The following is a 17,626-nucleotide window of genomic DNA, read 5'->3' as shown; positions in this document are numbered from 1 at the left end:
ACATGAGTAAAATTAATCAAGTCATCATAGGATGTCCAGGAATAGAAAAAAACATTTTGTTCACAGGAAAGCTAATTTAAGTCTTTAAGGTTCGGAGTGATGGGGAATCCCCCAAAGGCAAACTCGAAGGAAGTAATGCGAAGGGGAAAGTGAAGGAAAATGAGTGTGTTAACAGCAGCCGCATTGGTACAGTTGAGAGGACTTGGGGACATTCACAGACGAATGTCAGCATCCCCTCTGAGAAAACCTTGTACCTCCAACTGTGACCCTCTATCCCAGCCGCCCCTTTAGCCACAGGCAACCCCTAATCCGTTTTAACCATTTACATTATTTACGAAAGGAAATTTATGAAGGAAGAACCAGATCCCTGTCACTTTATGACAAGACATCGTGACATTTGACTCAATGAAAGAACACAGCCTTCACTCGGCTGCAGGAAGCACCGGCCGCGGGCGCGATGGGGTTAACACGATGGGGTAACATGTGCTGGTCCCCCCTTCACGCGTCTTAACCATAAACTTCCTAGAAGTTGCGATGTATGAACGGGACTGAAGTCTTTACAAAAGGGTGCCCAGCCCCAAACCTGACCCGTTTCACACTGAGCATCAGGCCGAACTGCCCTCTTGGGCATCCCTCCGTCGCCTTGCTGACTGGTCACTGAGGTCCTCAAAGTGCCCAGCAGCGTCAGCAGCAGCTGGGGACGCACTCCTGACTCGTTGGATCCGAAATTCTGGGGTGGGGTTGGCGCTGTGTGGTTAGCAAACCCTCCAGGACATTCTGACGCTCAGCTCTGAGAAGCCTGATGGGTTGCACGTGTATCTCCTGGTCAGTGTTTCAGTTCAACCTGGGAGGCTTTCTGTCCCTCCCAGGCGCATCCTGGCTTTCTGTTTTGAAGAGAAGAGGGAGGGAGTGTTCTTCAAGCTTGTTACCCCCACCCCCTTTTCCTTGATCCTGCATCAAGGGGTAGCTGTGTTTCCTTGGGCTGGCCAAGCTGGTTTTGCCCTTGACCTGTGTCGCGACAGGGACGGGAGCAGGGGAAGTGCTCAGTAAAGGCCAAGGACACACAGCTGCACTGCCGTCACCCCTGCCCTCGGAGCACGAAGCCCCTCCCCGAGTGGGTCTGGACCCCCTCAAGCCCCCCCGCTCCTATCCACTCATTGCTGTCTGCCCAGCCTCTTCCGTCCTGCCCTCTCTCTTTTCCTTCTTGTTACAATGGACTTGGAACCCTTCTAAACAAGGGAAAAAGAATCCAAAACCAAACAAACCCTAATCTCTCCTGCCCCAGTGGGTTGGCTCTGATGGGATCCTGAAGTCCTCTGCTTTCCAAGGCCAAAGGCATGTGGGGTGGGCGGGTCTGTGCCCAGTGCTTGGTGCCCAGCCGTGACCGTGGGGGCTCTCTCAGGACCTCCGCCTTCTCTGGCTTTGCAACTCTCCTCGTGGCTCTGTGGTTGGGTGTTATGAAAGCATCTGTTCTGGGGGCCCAGACTGACTATTGTCAGTACTGGAAAATGACATCCCTTTCTGCATGGAAGGTGGGGGATAATGCAGCTTGGCTGGGCTTTGGAGCCCCTTCCGTCCCCTTCGGCCGGGTGCTCCTGGTCTGAACAGTCTGCTGCATGATCCTAACAGTGGCCTGACCTCGGGGTACCCCCAACCCCCCGAGCCCCTGTGAAATGCTCTGCAGCTGGGGTCACACACACTGAAGCCACCTCCTTGGACCCCATAGGCTTCTTGTCCCCTGCTCACTTTCTGGTTTCACCTGGACTTTCTGGTGTCCATTTCTTTGCCCATTTCCTGAGCCTCTTGCCATGGGTTTGTCCCTCCCCTTCCTGTGGTGGCTGTTTTTAGGCATCATCTTGGGCGAGGCTATAGCACCAAGTTACTCAGTCACACACTGGTCTCCGAGTGCTGTGAAGGTACTTTGTGGATGTGGTTACAGCTACAGTGACTCAAGGAGATTGCCACCACTAATGTGGGTGGGCCTAGTCTAATCAGTCGAAGGCCTTAAGAACAAAAAACTGACTTTTCCGGGCGAAGGAGGAATTCTGCGTCAAGACTAACATCAGCCCCTGCCTGAGTCTCCAGCCTGCCAGCTCTCCTGCTTGTGTGACCCGTTCCTTAAAATACATCTCTCTGTGTCTACATCTCCGGCTGGCTGTGTCTCTCTGGAGAGCCCTGACTCACATATTCCCTTAGGAAGACTGGCTGCTGGAAGAGCCCCCTCAAGGTCTGTTCTGCCGATGCCAGCCCTCAGCCCTGCACAGCACTCCCGGAGTCATACCCGCATTCGGATCAGCCGCGGGATTTCTTGCGCCAAACCTTCTCCCAATGTCTCCTACTTTACGTGTTTGCAACACGGCTCGTTGCCACCCTCCAACATTTGTCATTATCGCCTCTGCCTCCAGGGCTGGTGTCGTGGGTGTGCAACCTGTGCCACGCTCCAGGCCTTGTGCTTAAAAAAGGCCCCCTGTGTGGTGCAATGCTCTGCTGTCGCTTTCTGGAAATTCTTAATGATTTTGAACCAGGGCCTGGCGGTTTCATTTCGCACGGGGGCCGCAAATCACAGGGCCGGCCCTGGTGGTCCGCATCCTGGGGCAGGCCCGGCCTCCCCCATCACGTCACTTTCTAAATTCCGGACGGGCCTGGGACGGCCTCCCCCTTGCCTTTGGGGTGTCCCACCGCTGCTCTGCTTTGGGGCTCTGCGCCATCTCCCTGAAATAGATGCCGTGCTTCCTCTCCGGTCTCCGCCCGCCCGTCCTTGCCACTTTCCACTCTGTTCTGCCGCTACTTCTGGGTTTGTTTTCACACACGTGCCTTTCAGTACAGGAGCAGCATCTCCGGAAGCGCTTCCTTCAAGGCCCCCTGCAGGAAAGCTCCAGATGCCTGAGTTTCTACTGCTGCCCTCGCTGTCGGGAAGGTGACAGCACCGGGGTGACTTGCTGTCCCCCCAGCCACGTGCCGTGCCCCCTCCGTGCCACGGCAGATCCTTACTGTCCCTGGACCCACACCCGTCCCCTCTCTCTACTGCAGGGCAGTCTTAGATATCACTTTTTTAAAAAAATGTTTTTATTCACTTTTGAGAGACAGGAAGAGACAGAGTGTGCGTGAGCAAGGGAAGGGCAGAGAGAGAGGGAGACACAATCCGAAGCAGGCTCCAGGCTCCGAGGTGTCAGCACAGAGCCCGACGTGGGGCTCGAACTCACGAACCACAAGATCATGACCCCAGCCGAAGTCGGACGCTTCACCGACTGAGCCACCCAGGCGCCCCTAAAATTTTTTTTGTTTTAATGTTTATTTATTCTTTGAGAGAGAAAGAGAGAGCATGAGCAGGGGAGGGGCAGAGAGAGAGAGGGAGACACAGAATCTGAAACAGGCTCCAGGCTCCGAGCTGTCAGCACAGAGCCCGACGTGGGGCTTGAACTCACGAACCACAAGATCATGACCCCAGCCGAAGTCGGACGCTTCACCGACTGAGCCACCCAGATGCCCTCAGATGTCACTTTTGCTGGGATCTTTCTCCCACACCTCCTCACACGCTGGCTTCTCTCTGGGGTTCCCAGCACGGTTTGCAACTTGTTTACAAAACTCCTCTGGCTTTGCTTGATAATGCTGGGTCAATATTTTCTGTCTAGGCTTGGTCAGCTCCATGAGGGAGGGCGTCAGCACCATTCAGTTTATGTCCCCTTCAGTCAGGCAGAGTTGGCCGCGCATAGTAGGCGGTTTGTATCTGCTTGTTGAATAAAATTGGGTGCCGTGTCTGGCTGTCAGTTATATACCTTGATTTTGAAATACTTAAAACTAAGGTTTCAGGGTCCTATATTTCAGTTTTTTAATCCACTTCGAGTTGATTTTCGTGGCCGGTGTGAGATAAGGATCTAATGTCATTCTTTTGGAGGTGCATATGCAGTTTTCCCGGTACCACTCATTGAGGAGACCATTCTTTCCCCGCCGCGTGTTCTCGGAGCCCTTGTCGAAAATCAGTTGACTTTACATGCTTGAAACCTTTTCTGGGCTCTATTCTAGTCCATTGACCTGGGGTCTGCTTTCGTGCTGGTACTATACTGTTTTCATGACTACAGCTTTGTGATATCATTTGAAATCAGGGAGGGTGATGTCTTCAGCATTGTTCTTTCTCAAGGTTGCTTCAGCTCTTTTGTGGTTCCATACAAATTTTCGATTCTTATTTTCCTATTTCTGTTAAAAATGCCGTTAGAATTGTGATGGGGATTGCACTCAATCTGTGTGTTGCTTTGGGTAGTGTGACTATTTTAACAATATTAATTCTTCCAACCCGTGAACACAAGGTATCTTTCCATCTTTTTTTTTATACTTTCTTCAGTTTCTTCCATTAATATTTTATAGTTTTCAGTGTACAGATCTTTCGCTTCCTTGGTTAAATTTATTCCTAAGTATTTTATTCTTTTTTGATGGTATCATCAATGGAATTGTTTTCTCGATTTCCTTTTCAGATAGATCTTGATTGGTGTAAAGAAATGTGCCTGATTTTTGCATGTTGATTTTGTATCCGACAACTTCACTGAAACTCGTTATATTATTTCTAATAGTTTTTTGTGCCGTTTTTAGGGCTTTCTATATATAGGGTTGCATCATCTGCAGTGATAATCTTCTTTCTTTCTTTCTGATTTGGATGCATTTCATTTCTTTTTCTTGTCTGATTGCTCTTTCTAGTTCTTCTAGTACTGTGTTGTGTAGAAATGGTGACAGTGGGCATTCTTGTCTTATTCCTGATTTTAAAGGAAAACTTCAGTTTTTTCCTCATTGATGAGCATGTTACCTGTGGGCTTTTCATAAGTGGCCTTTATTATATTGAGGCTTCTCTACCTTGACATTAATGGCGGTTGGGACCAGGTAATTCTTTGTTGTGGGGATCGTCCTGTGCACTCTGGGGTTGAACAGCATCCCTGGCCTCAGCCCAGTAGCATCCCTCCACCCCGCACAGTTGTGACAATGAAAAATGTCTCCAGACATTGACTAATGTCCCCTCAGGGAACAAAATCACTCCCCAGGGGAAGATCACTGAAATAGAGGACAAAAGGAAGTGAAATTGTTTTGAGTTGTGAATGCTGGTACCTATTTACATGGAGAAATTCCTGAGGTCTGACAGAAAAGTCTATAGCATTTGGCACATCTGGCCGCGCTCTCCTGCCTCTTACTGACCAAACGTTTCATGAGGCGCTTTTAAAACTTCCACGGCTTCTTTGGAAAGTTGTGTTTACCAGCTCCTGTGCAAGGCTCCTGGTCCACAAAATGAGCTGGTGTCCTCAGTGCAGTAGACGCGCCTCAGTGTCTCAGGCGGACTATTTGTTGTTGTTAGAATCTGAATGTTATACTTCATTTTCCTCTTGGAAAATACTCATAATAGGACAAGTTGTGCTTTTGAAAATGTAATACGAGGAGATGAGCCTCAAGAGGCATGACGCATCCACTCAGATTTCCCAGAGTTTGTCTTCAGTGATGATCATTCCGGCTTCATCCGGTGCTCGGAGAACGTGTGACGTGTGGAGGCGGCCACCACATGCTCGTGGATATTTAATTGATCATGAAGCTAATGAGTAGCCAGAGACGACCCACATCACGCCTGGCAAGACTGTGATGTGCCTTCTAGCACGTAAAGCCCACATTTGGTTTTGATTTCAGAGGGATTTTTATTAACCAGTCGCACTCCAAGCAAACCCCGGACTGCAGTGCTTCCTTTAAAAAGAAGCACCACAAACGCCGTTTGCATTAAATATGCTTCTTGGTTTTGGCTCCTGAGCTTTGAAGTGACTTTCTCCTCAGTTCGAGGGATGCGTTGAGTTAGCACATGTTTATTGAGCAGGTGCACCTGTCGCAGGCGCTGTTCTCGGGACCGGAGTGCTGAACAAAGTCTGAAATCCCCACTCGGATGGGGCTCGTGGGCTCTGGGGGGAGAGAAGCAATAACCTAGGCATTTCAGTAAAAGGCATGAAACCGCTAGCATGGGTTGGAGCACGGGGTGCCGAGGAGAAACGGTAAAGCGGGCGAGGTGTGAGCGGACGGTGCGGGGCAGATCTGAACCTTGGAGCAAAGGCAGGAGAGAAGTCAAAGTCTTGGCTGTGCTGTTGTCTAGGGGAAGGGCAGTCCAGATGCAGCAGCAACGGCAAAGGGCTGTGTGGTGGGAACACAAGGAATGTTCTGAAACAGCCGGAAGCCTGGAGAGGCAAGAGCTGAATGGAGAGAGGGAGCTGGCAGGAGAGGTCAGAAGGGACTGATGAGATCACTTAGTGAGCGAAGACCAGTCTTGGGCAATGAGAGTTAGAGGGGAAGGAAAAACACCTGGTTCCACTCTGTAGGGAAAGTTTCAGTAATGTCCCATTGAAACACGGTGCTGTTTCCAGTGAACAGAACAGGTATTTGGGGCCACAGGTCTGTAAGGACTGGTGGTGGTGAGCTGGTCTGTTACATCACACTTAACTGGATTAATGTCTTTTCAGCAGTCATGTAACTGAATCAGGTGTTTCATGGATGCACGTTGGGTTGGCAGCCGAGGTCCCCAGACGTTGCCCTTGGTTTACAAAGCTGTATTTGGGCTGCTCATGTAGCGTCCTTAAACTTCAGCTTTTTTAGGACTGACTTCAAGTCCGTGTGGCCATTTCCCTCGGATGCAGGTTGTTTGAGAATGTGCTTGTGCGAGTCCGTAGGAGCTCTGAGGCTTCACTCTTGGGAAAGGAGACCCTGAAAGAAATCCTAGAACCGGAAAGCACTTTTGGGGTGCTTGTGGCTTCCTCTGTCAGCCCCCGTGGCCTGGCTGCCCAGGCACCTGCTGCAGGCAGGTGTGCGGGGCTCCCTCCCACGAAGAGGTAGCTGGGCTGTGGTGTTTGATGGGTTTCCATGTGAGGTTGAGGGCATCGAGCAGGACATGCATGAAGCAGAGCCAGAGTTCTGGGGTGAAAGGTAGAGGACTGAGCCTCACTGCCACGCCCAGCACGGGGCCCAATGCAGGGCTCTATCATAGGAACCTTGAGATCCTGGCCTGAGCCGAAATCAAGAGTTGGGTGCTTAACTGACTGAGCCACCCAGGTGCCCCTGGACGCTATCTTCATGTGTAATTGAGGAATTTGCTGTTGGCCTCCCAGTGTCCCCGTGGATTCAGATGAGAGATCTTTCTAGTGCAAATGTGGGCCTTTTGCAATACATTTACAGTTACCAAGGCTTTATTCTTGTGTTTCCTGGGTCTCAACAGCAGTATATGCTTGGCGTTGGGGGAATCTTTTGCTTGCTGACGTTCCAGGTGCGGTGCAGTTTCTGATTTTAGTGACTCATGAAGATCCTTCTGGGTGGAGTCTGACTTCCCCTGTCAACGATCACAGCACCCTCCGATCCTTATTCCGATACCCTGACATGTAGCAGTAATATTTATTAGATATTCCTTCTGCTTCCAATGTAAGTATTCGGGTGTGGAAAATGAAAACAAAACAAAAGCAAGACAAGAAAGAGCCACGTACAGGGGCGCCTGGGTGGCTCGGTCGGTTAAGTGTTCAATTCGGCTCAGGTCATGATCTTGTGATTCGTGGGTTCGAGCCCCAGATCCAGCTCTGTGCTGACAACTCAGAGCACGGAGCCTCCTTCGGATTCTGTGTCTCCCTCTCTCTCTGCTCCTCCCCAACTCAGGCTCTGTCTGTCTCTTTCTCTCTCAAAAATAAACATTCAAGAAAATTAAAAAAAAATAGAGCCACGTACAAAGAAGAAAATATAAACACGTCTCATTGGTACCCGGAGATAACAAAGTCAACGTGATCTGTCCCTCTGTTTATCTGTCTCTAAAGTTTATCCTGTAAATACAGGATATCCTTCTTTTTTCACTTATAAGCATAGTCTGAGCTCATTTCTCTATTATTATTATTTTTAAAGATTTTATTTTTAAGCAATCTGTACACCCAATGTCAGGCTCAAGCTCAACCCCGAGATCAAGAGTCACGCGCTCTACCAACTGCGCCAGCCAGGCACCCCCATTTCTATGTTTAAAGTACTTAAGAATCTTGATTTTTAAAAACCTGTTACTGCGTTTGTCATTGTTTATTTAATCATCTGTTGGACATTTTCCTTGTTTCCGAAATTTTTCTACTTAGATAATGCTCTGATGAATGGATGTCTTAGTATATCTTTTATTGGCACTTGGAACGTTGCTTTTTATGTCAAGTTTTAGGAGGCATATTATAGGGTTTAAGGGTTTGAGCCTTTTCCGGGACACCTGGGAGACTCAGTCAGTTAAGTGTCCAGCTCTTGGTTTCGGCTCCCGTCATGATCTTGCAGTTTCGTGAGTTCGAGTCCCACGGCTGGCAGGGTGGAGTCTGCTTGGGGATTTTCTCTCTCTCTCTCTCCCTCTCTCTCTCTCTCCCTCCCTCTCTCTCCCTCTCTCTCTGTCTCTCTCTCCCTCTCTCTCTGCCCCTCCCCTGGTCGTGCTGTCTCTGTCTCTCTCAAAATAAATAAATAAAGTTAAGAAAGGAAAAAAAAGAAGAGTATGAGCCTTTTAAAGGCTATTTTGCTTTCTAGGAAGACTACCGATTTCTCCTTCCACGCGCATGTTTATGAAATTGCCTGTTTTGCTGGATCCCCATGACACGGAACATTTGTTGTTAAAAATATTGAAAGGGGTTTGTTGGTTTCTGAAGGATTGAAGTCACGCAGTCTTATTGTGAAATGTTCAGATAAATAGAAAGGCAAAATGCCAAATCCGAAAATCTCTGATCTAGAGATAATTACACGTTTTAGGTTTAACTTCAGTCATTTAATATAATATGGGACATATGATCTGCTTTCCTTAGTAACTTATTGAGGACATCTTTTCATGTCAGCAAGTACACACCATTATTTTATTATTATTATTTTTTATAAGTAGGCTTCCCATCCAGCACAGGGCCCAACTCGGGGCCTGAACTCATGACCGTGAGATCAAAACCTGAGCTGAGATCAAGAGTCAGGTGCTTAACCAACCAACTGAGCCACCCGGGCACCCCACACGTCATTATTTTTAACTACAGCAATATAATCTATTTTCTGTATGTTTTCAGTGATTTAGCTTATGACTTCCTGGTGGACACTGAGATTATTTCTAGTTTGTCCTTTATGAGCGATACGGCGGTTTACATATACGTTTGCATTTTGATCCAGTTTTTTTTTTTTGTTTTTTTTTTAAGGAAATCGTTAGGTCTTGAGTTTGGATGCACATGGTGGGTCCTATTATTTTCCCCCAAATTCCACCTTTCCCTGGAGCATGAGTAGGCTTCTCTCTCCATAGCATTACGCTTGGCCATCCCACTTACTCTGGCAAAATCAGTGTCATTTTTGGCCATCAGTTTAAGACCCATGGCATATGGTTTGCCATACCCACTTGTCCCTCTGCGGTGAGACTCGAAATATTCTAGGTAGAGCCTCCTCCACGAACTCGAGTCCTGGAGGGAAGACAGCATCAAAGAGCCATGGCCCACCTTCAGTGGATGTGTCATGTGAGCAAGTAGACATTTGTCATAAGCCACTGAAATTTTGGGATTGCTTGTTACTGCTGCACAACGTAGCTTAACCTGACTGATACTAACAAATTGCCCACTAGAATCGGCTCATGGTTTTAGCAAGATAGAAAAGTACCTTTCCTTTCACTCACCCTTCTAAATCTTTTCTAATTCGTGGTAAGAAAATGACATCTCACTTTAACATGAGTGTGTCTGATGATTAGCGGGGTCAAAGCATGTTTCATATAACATCAGCTTCTTCATATCTATCCTTTGCCCATTTTTTTATGAGTCTGTGTTTTCTTCTTGAGTTCTAAGAATTATGAAAATATGCTAAAGATGTTATTTGTCTAGCATATGTTCCACATTCTTCTTCCAGTTTGTATTTATTTTTTAACTATTTTTTAAAATTTATTTATTTTGATAGAGAGAGGGAAAGAGAGAATCCCAAACAGGCTCTGCACTGTCAGTGCAAAGCCTGATGTGGGGCTTGATCCCACGAACCATGAGATCATGACCTGAGCCGAGACCAAGAGCCAGATGCTTAACCACCCAGGTGCCCTTGTGTTTATTTATTTAAAAAATATTTATTTATTTTTGAGAGAGAGAGAGTGAGAGAGGAGAGAGTGAGCACACAGGGTAGGAGCAGGGAGAGAAGGAGACCCAGAATCCAAAGCAGGCTCCAGGCTCTGAGCTGTCAGCACAGAATCCGATGCGGGACTTGAACTCATGAACTGTGAGATCATGAGCTGAGCTGAAGTTGGATGTTTAACCAACTGAGCCACCCAGGTGCCCTCCCTGTATTGATTCTGTAAATCTTCTTGGAGTTTATAGAATTGCTTGAATTTATGGCTTGATATCTTTGGTCAGTTCTGGAAAATCTTCAGCCACTATTTTGCCACATATTGTTTTGTCCCATTCTCTTTTTCTTCCCATTGTGTGACACCAGATTCACACATATTAGACCTTTTCCACCATCTTCCATGTGACTCGTATGTGTTTTTTTCTTATCTTCTCCATCCTTTTTTTTCCTGTCCGGGCATTTTCACTTCACCCATCTTTCAGTTCACTAATACTCTATGTGGCCTAATCTGCTTCTTAACTCCTTTTTAAACTCTAAGTCTCAGTTACTTTATATTTTATTGCCAAAGTTTTAATCTGACTCTTTCTTTACGTATTCTAGTTCTCTGCTGAAACTCTCCATTTGTCATTATTTTCTGTTACATATTAATCACACAGTCACTGTAAAGTCTGGTAACTCCAATATCTGTATCTACCTGGAGATGGTTTTTTTTTTTTTTTTTGTTTTTTTTTTTTTTGGTCTCTTTTTCTTTTGGTCCTGTCTCCTGATATCTTTGGTAAGTTTTTATTTGCTTTTTATTTATTTTATTTAAATTTTTTTTTTTTTTTTTTTTTTTTTTTTTTTACTTTAGAGAGAGAACGGCAGAGAGGGGCAGAGGGAGAGAGAGGAGAGAATCCCAAGCAGGCTTCATGCTCAGTGGGGAGCCGGACGCGGAGCTCCGTCCCACAACCGGGAGATCATGACCTGAGTGGAAACCAAAAGTTGAAGGCTCAACCAACTGAACCACCCAGGCGCCCCAGTAATTTTCTTTTTAAATGGCAGACGTGGTACGTGAAAAACTGAAGTAGTGTTGTCTTCCTCCAGGATAGATTTAATTTACTTCCGGCACAGTGGGGCAGAGATGATCGCAGAGGCTGGGTTGTGGTCTCTGTGAGGTCTGGCTTGCCTTACTCCCAGGGGCCAGACCTGGCGCTTGCTACAGGAAATGTGGCCTGTGTAACAGGCCTGTCTTCCTTGGCAGCCCATGAAGGGCTTGTTTATTCTGTTGTTTTGCTGAAGAGGTGTAGGTTTTTGAATAGTCAGATGTATCTGTCTTTTTCTTTATGGTTTCTGGCTTTGCTGTTATGCTTCAAGATGCGTTTTTAAAGCCAAGTTTATAGAAATCGTCATCTCAATTTCCTTCCAGTGTTTTTTTGGTTGTATATTTAATGATTCATTCTGGCATAAGCCATGAGGTAAAGATCCAATCTTATTTTTCCCATATGGCTAAGGCATTTGTCCAACACCATTAACTGAGTAATCCATCTTCTGTGAATAACTGAAATCTAATCTTTTTTGTTAAGTACACGGTGTCTCATTAATATTTTAATTTTCACTTCTTTCTTATTAGTGAGGTTATATGTATTTCACATTTATTTATTGATTCCTTGTTTTTCTTCTGATTTTTCTGTTCTTTATCCATTTAAAAAATTGTACTATTGGTGTGTTTAATGCTGATATTTAATATATTTCTGTTGATATTTAAATGATCCTGCCATTAATTTTGGTTGTTGTTTTTAAACTTCTATTAAATTTACTTGTGCTTTTTGAAATGTAAATCAATATTATGTTTTCGTGCAAAGTAAATTTATATTTTTATTTGTTATTTTATTCATTATTATTATGCTTTTGAAGCCCTTCCTTGTCTTACGATCAGTTAGCTGTTTTAGGACATAAGTATATGTATATATATTTTTTGCTCTTAATTTTTTAATCCTTTTGATCTGTATTTTGATATATGGTGCATGTGTATAAACTTTCCCTGCTTAATAATCAACTTTCCCAGCAACGTTGGTTAAATAATCCATCCACTTTCCATATTATTCCTTTAACATGCCTCGGCCTTTAAAGACAAGAATCTTATTCTGTGCCATCTGTTCTATTTGTTCCCATTAATGTACCTTTTTTTTTTTTTAACGTTTATTTATTTTTGAGAGACAGAGAGAGACAGAGGGTGAGCTGCGAGGGGCAAAGAGAGAGGGAGACACAGAATCAAAAGCAGGCTCCGGGCTCCGAGCTGTCAGCACAGAGCCCAACACAGGGCTCGAACCCACTGACCACGAGTTCATGACCTGAGTCAAAGTCGGACGCTCAACCGACTGAGCCACCCAGGTGCCCCTATTAATGTACTTTTTAATTCTTGTTAGTATTCTATTCTCTTCCTCCTGTTTTTTTTCTTAAATGGAACTATAACTGACATGTCATATTATGTTAGTTTTAGGTGTGCAGTGTAATGATTTTGATATTTACATGTATTGCAAAGTGATCACTATAATAACTGCAGTCAACATCCATCATCACCATCATCCATCACGAGAGTTAACAGCTTTTTCTCTTGTTATGAGAACTTTTGAAATCTACTCTTAACAACTTACAACTTTCGAATAACGCAACGGGGTATCATTGACTATAGGCACCGTGCTGGACGTGACATCCCCCTGGCTCATTTTATAACTGGAAGCTTGTACCTTTTAACCCCCTTCACCCATTTTTTTTTTAAAGTAGTGCACCTACTTATATGCTAGAAGATAGATTCTTGCTGGTGAGCTTGTACTGAATGCACCCCAGACCTTTTCTTCTCTGTCTGCTTTCCAGAAGGGGTCACTTTGAATCATTCCCACTTTCTTCTGGTGGTCACCTGCTGGCTGATGGACAGCTTGCTCATAATGGGTGTCTTGATTGATCCATTTGGGACAATACTAATGACTCCTGCAATGACGGATGGATGCTGACAAGACTACTTCCCTGCCCTCTCCAATCAGTATTTCATGTTTATTCTAGTCCCTAGTGGTTTTGTGTTCTCAGCCTATCAGAGGTGACTCTACCAGCTAGAACAGCTTGGGGCACTCACCTGGGCATTTCCCCAACCAGAGCCCATGTTGTGGTTGGATCGGCCCTTGTGGTTCTCTTTAGGATTGCAAGATGCCCTCAGCAATAATCATCAGGAAACTGAAAAAACAAGGTTTATTACTGACAGATCTGGAGGATACACAGCCTGTCTGAGGTCATGGGACTGGTTGGGGGGAGGGAGGGACGGAAGGAAGGGAGAGAGAAGGAGAGAGAGAGGCGGGGAGGGAGAACACTCAGGAGCCTGGGGTTCTGCCTTTATTGGGGTTGAGGGTGGAGCCTAGGGTGAACTGGTGAATTCAAAACCTAAAGTGGGAATTAACGTGCGGGAAGAGGAAAGCAAGCAGTCCATCAGTCCACCGTGAGGTATGTAGGTCACCCAGGGCTTTCTAGAAAGGGGAGCGTCAGGGGTGGGGCTGCCTGGCCCCTTATCTAGTTGAATAACTGGCCCCGTGTCTGTTCATTCAAGATGGAGGTCTCTGAAATGGAGGCCTCAAGAATCAAGACTTAATGTCAGGCACTTACAATTGTATAAGCCAATCATTGGGTGCCTACACTACACTATATATTGTATTTCAACCTTGATTTCTTTTCCATAGTTGTGGTCAATATTTCTGGGCTTCTGTGTTAGAGAAGAGCATTCCTCACCTTTCCCTCCTTCCTCTCCCCACACCCTCCTCTCATTTTTGTTCTCATTATGTTTTCACGGACAAGATGAACATCATTTTCTCTGCTCTGTAATTATGCCTGTGTCTATCTCGACTTTGTCTGTTCTTTGATTCCAGCGCTTGAAAACAATAACTTTCATATCACTCTAACCAGATGGCTGCCATCAGTTGAAGAATCAGCCAGTGTGCTGGCCCACCTTTCCTTTTCTTCGCAGTAACACATTTTTAAGCATTATGGCATATGTTTACTCTATATTTCCTTTTGGCTTTTTAAAATTTTTATTAAATTTTTTTTAATGTTTATTATTTTTGAGTGAGAGAGAGAGAGAGAGTGCAAGCAGGGGAGGGGCAGAGAGAGAGGGAGACACAGAATCCGAAGCAGGCTCCAGGCTCTGAGCTGTCAGCACAGAGCCCAACATGGGGCTCGAACTCACAAACCGCGAGATCACAACCTGAGCTAAAGTTGGCCGCTTAACTGACCCAGCCACCTGGGCGCCCCTTTAATTTTTAAAATAAAATTTTACTTTAGATAGACAGTGCACAAGTGGGGGAGAGGGAGAGAGAGAATGTCAAGCAGGCTCCATGCTATCCGTGCAGAGCCCGACATGGGGCTCGATCCCATGAACTGTGAGATCATGACCAGAGCTGAAATCAAGAAGTTGGTGCTCAACCGACTGAGTGACCCAGATGCCCCCTTTGCTTTTTGTAAAGCTTTAGCTATTAACCCAGTAAGTAAGTTCTTAAAAAAAAATAACGGGTCTTAGCTCAAATGGCTCCACTGTTGATATATGTGAGTGTAGCAAATTGTGCTGGACGTGATTTGAGGCATTAAAACTTCGCAGGTGAAGAAGCCCCTAGTCTTCCATTCAGTTTTGCTGTGAACCTGAAACCACTTTAAGAAATAAGGCCTGCTAAAACAACGACAATAACATTCTGCAGTTGGATGTTTGGAGCATTCGGTCAGCCAACGATTGGCTGCTGATTTGGGAAAGACCGAGAGGCACCCGTGACTCTACATAACAGACCTGAGAATCGAAGGGACTTGTGGTGGCTGTGGTACAAGCAGTGGCCTGAGCTACAGTCCCATCTCCCCGTGGGCTTAGGAATACGCTGCATTCCTGATATTCCTGTAGGGAATTAGATGATTGGATGTTTTAGGGAACGAATGGGAAGCCTAGAGTCCCCTGTTACTGGTATGGGATGGTCTCTGATGGCGTCAGTTGCCCAGATTGTTTCTTTTGGAGGAACAGCATTTATGTCATAAGGCTCTGTTGGCACAGTTCTTGTCCTGTTCATTTGCCTAATCAGCCATATTTTGGCATTCAGTAAAAGCTGAGGTTGCTGGTGGGTGGAGGAATGAAAGCTAAGCAGGTCGCCCTGCATTTCGAGTATTTTGGTGTGTGGCACGGTGGGATCTTATGTTTGCAAATGCACCAAACAATTCCTGTTACTTTGGCAGTAGGTGTGACAGACGTGATGCCTGCTCAGGCCAGGGATGGGGGCGGGAGCCAGCCCCGGGTTTTTCCTCCTGAGGACAACTGGGAATTGCGGGAATGGACCCTTCTACGCAGGGAGAACAGAACACATGAGTGGGAAGGATGGACGGGAGCCAAGCCAGGAGGCAGGTGACCGGAGGGGGGCTTTTGCTGCCTTCGTGGACGAGCGAGGGCCTTATCCAAGAGTGGTATCCGAGCAGGAAAGGAGGGGGAAGGTCAGGTGGGGGAGACGCTTGGAGGACACAGGCCAGATGCGGTGCTAGAGTGTTGATGTATTTATTAGCTTTCTCGGGCTGTTGTAACAAATTAACACAAAGTTGGTGGCTTAAACAACAGAAATTTTTCCTCTCACAGTTCCAAAGGCTAGAAATCCCAAATCAGGGTGACATCAGGTTTGTTCTCCCCCTGAAGACCCTAGGAGGGGTCCTTCCTGCCTCTTCCAGCGTCTGGTGGCCCCAGACATTGTTGGCTTGTGTCTGTACCACTCTACCCTCTGCCTCCGTTTTCACATGGCCTCCCTGTGTGTCTGTGTCTCATCCCCAGGACGACCTCATCTCAAGATCCTTAACTTGAGTATGTCTGCAAAGACTCTTTCCAAATAAGGTCACATTCACAGGTACCAGGGGCTGGGGGGGGGGGGGGGCACAGTTCAATCCAGGACAGGTGGTTAGCGGGCAGGTGAGGGAGAAAGGGTCATGGCTTAGAGGCCTGAGTGAAGGGAGCCTTCTCAGAAGTGGGCTCTGGGGAGGCAGGGTGTGGTAGGGGGAGGCCCTGAGCGCCCCTCCAGAGAGGAAACGGATCCTCAGAGATTCATCATTGCCTACGACGCGTCTTTCTGGGCTCATCCCTGCACCCCAACTGGACATTTTTGTCCCATCTTTTTTAGTCACCGCCATCTGGATGATTTTGACTCTGGAAATCTCTGTCCTTTTTTTTTTTTTTTTTTTTTTTTCTTAGTGAACAGGCAGATGTGACGATATGAACGAAGAGGGAGGCACTTCTGCTAATGCTGTTATTTGGACAAAAGATACCGCCATTCACCGACTCAGGGGAAAGTTTGAGGACGTGCTGTCTTGCACGTGCTTTGGGGACATACTGTTTTTCGCATAAGCCAGGCAGACTCCCTCCAGCCAGAAACAAAACAAAACAAAACAACAAATGACTTACATACCCTTTAAAATTGACTGTGCTTTCCACTGTGACCCTTTTGATTCAAACTGAATGTATCTTTTAAGTTTGTGAGATTCTTCTTTTCGTTGGTGTTAGGTTTCTGGGCCTTCGTGTGTTTCCCAAGAGCACTGGAGTTTTCTTGCTGTCTTTCTTTCCTGGGCACAGAGATGACTTTGATATTCTCTTAGGGGCCCAGGTCAGAAGCCAATCACCTCTTACCTCTCGCCTCACGTCCACATGTTTGTTTTCCTGCCCCACAGCTTCTGGCTTTGCTTCCTTTACCCTCCGCCAAGCTGCCCCCTTATTCGGTGACACTGCCTCCTTCTGACAGGAGGCTTCTAATTGCATTCCCGCCTCTGACCCTGCTTTTCCCCGTGCCCTCCATAGCACTGTCAATACCATATTTTATAGTAACAGTGGTTCAGTGAGCTGTAATTTACATACAGTAAAGTGCACAAGTTCGGAATGAACAGCTGCGTGATTTTTGACAAACTCACGCACCTGTGCTTCGTCCCCCAGCTTGAAATAGAATTTCCTCTATTTTCTACTCAACCCCCGCCCATCAGAGGCCACCACTGCTCAGATTTCTGTCCCCACGGGTTAGTTCAGCCAGCACTGGGACTTGGGTGGAATCACACAGTGCATGCCCTGGTGCCTGGCTTCTTTCCTGCGACATCATGGTTTTGAGATCTGTCCGTGCTATGTATGCATCTCAAAGTTGCTTTTATTTCTTTTTCTCATTTTTAACAGCTTTATGGAGGTAAAATTCAATATATGCGTGTACACACACACACACACACACCATATTCTTTGTCCATTTAAAGTATAGATGTAAATGGTTTTGGGTGCACCCAGTTATGACTTTATTTAGTCGTATATATACATATATATCTATATATATATTTACTTATTTATAGTGTGGTGTATATATATATATACACATATATAGTGTGGTGTATATATATATATATATATGTTTATATTTATAGTGTGGTATATATATACATATATATATAACATAAAATTTCCCCTTTTAGCCATTGTAACGAACACACGGTTCAGTAGCATGACTTACTCTCACACTGTTGTGCAAGTGTCACTGCCATCTATTTTTAT

At 46.0% G+C, this 17,626-nt stretch overlaps 1 protein-coding gene across 1 annotated transcript in view; it reads left to right on the top strand.

Moving 5' to 3' along the window:
• The window catches only part of ANKRD33B (ankyrin repeat domain 33B), an 82,628-nt gene that overhangs the window by 14,093 nt on the left and 50,909 nt on the right, over window positions 1-17,626 (top strand). The window lies entirely within an intron of this gene.

Source organism: Panthera tigris, chromosome A1 (assembly GCF_018350195.1).
Source record: "Panthera tigris isolate Pti1 chromosome A1, P.tigris_Pti1_mat1.1, whole genome shotgun sequence".
NCBI lineage: Eukaryota > Metazoa > Chordata > Mammalia > Carnivora > Felidae > Panthera > Panthera tigris.
Note: the sequence above shows the minus strand (reverse complement) of the source record. Positions and strands in the feature narration are given on the sequence as shown.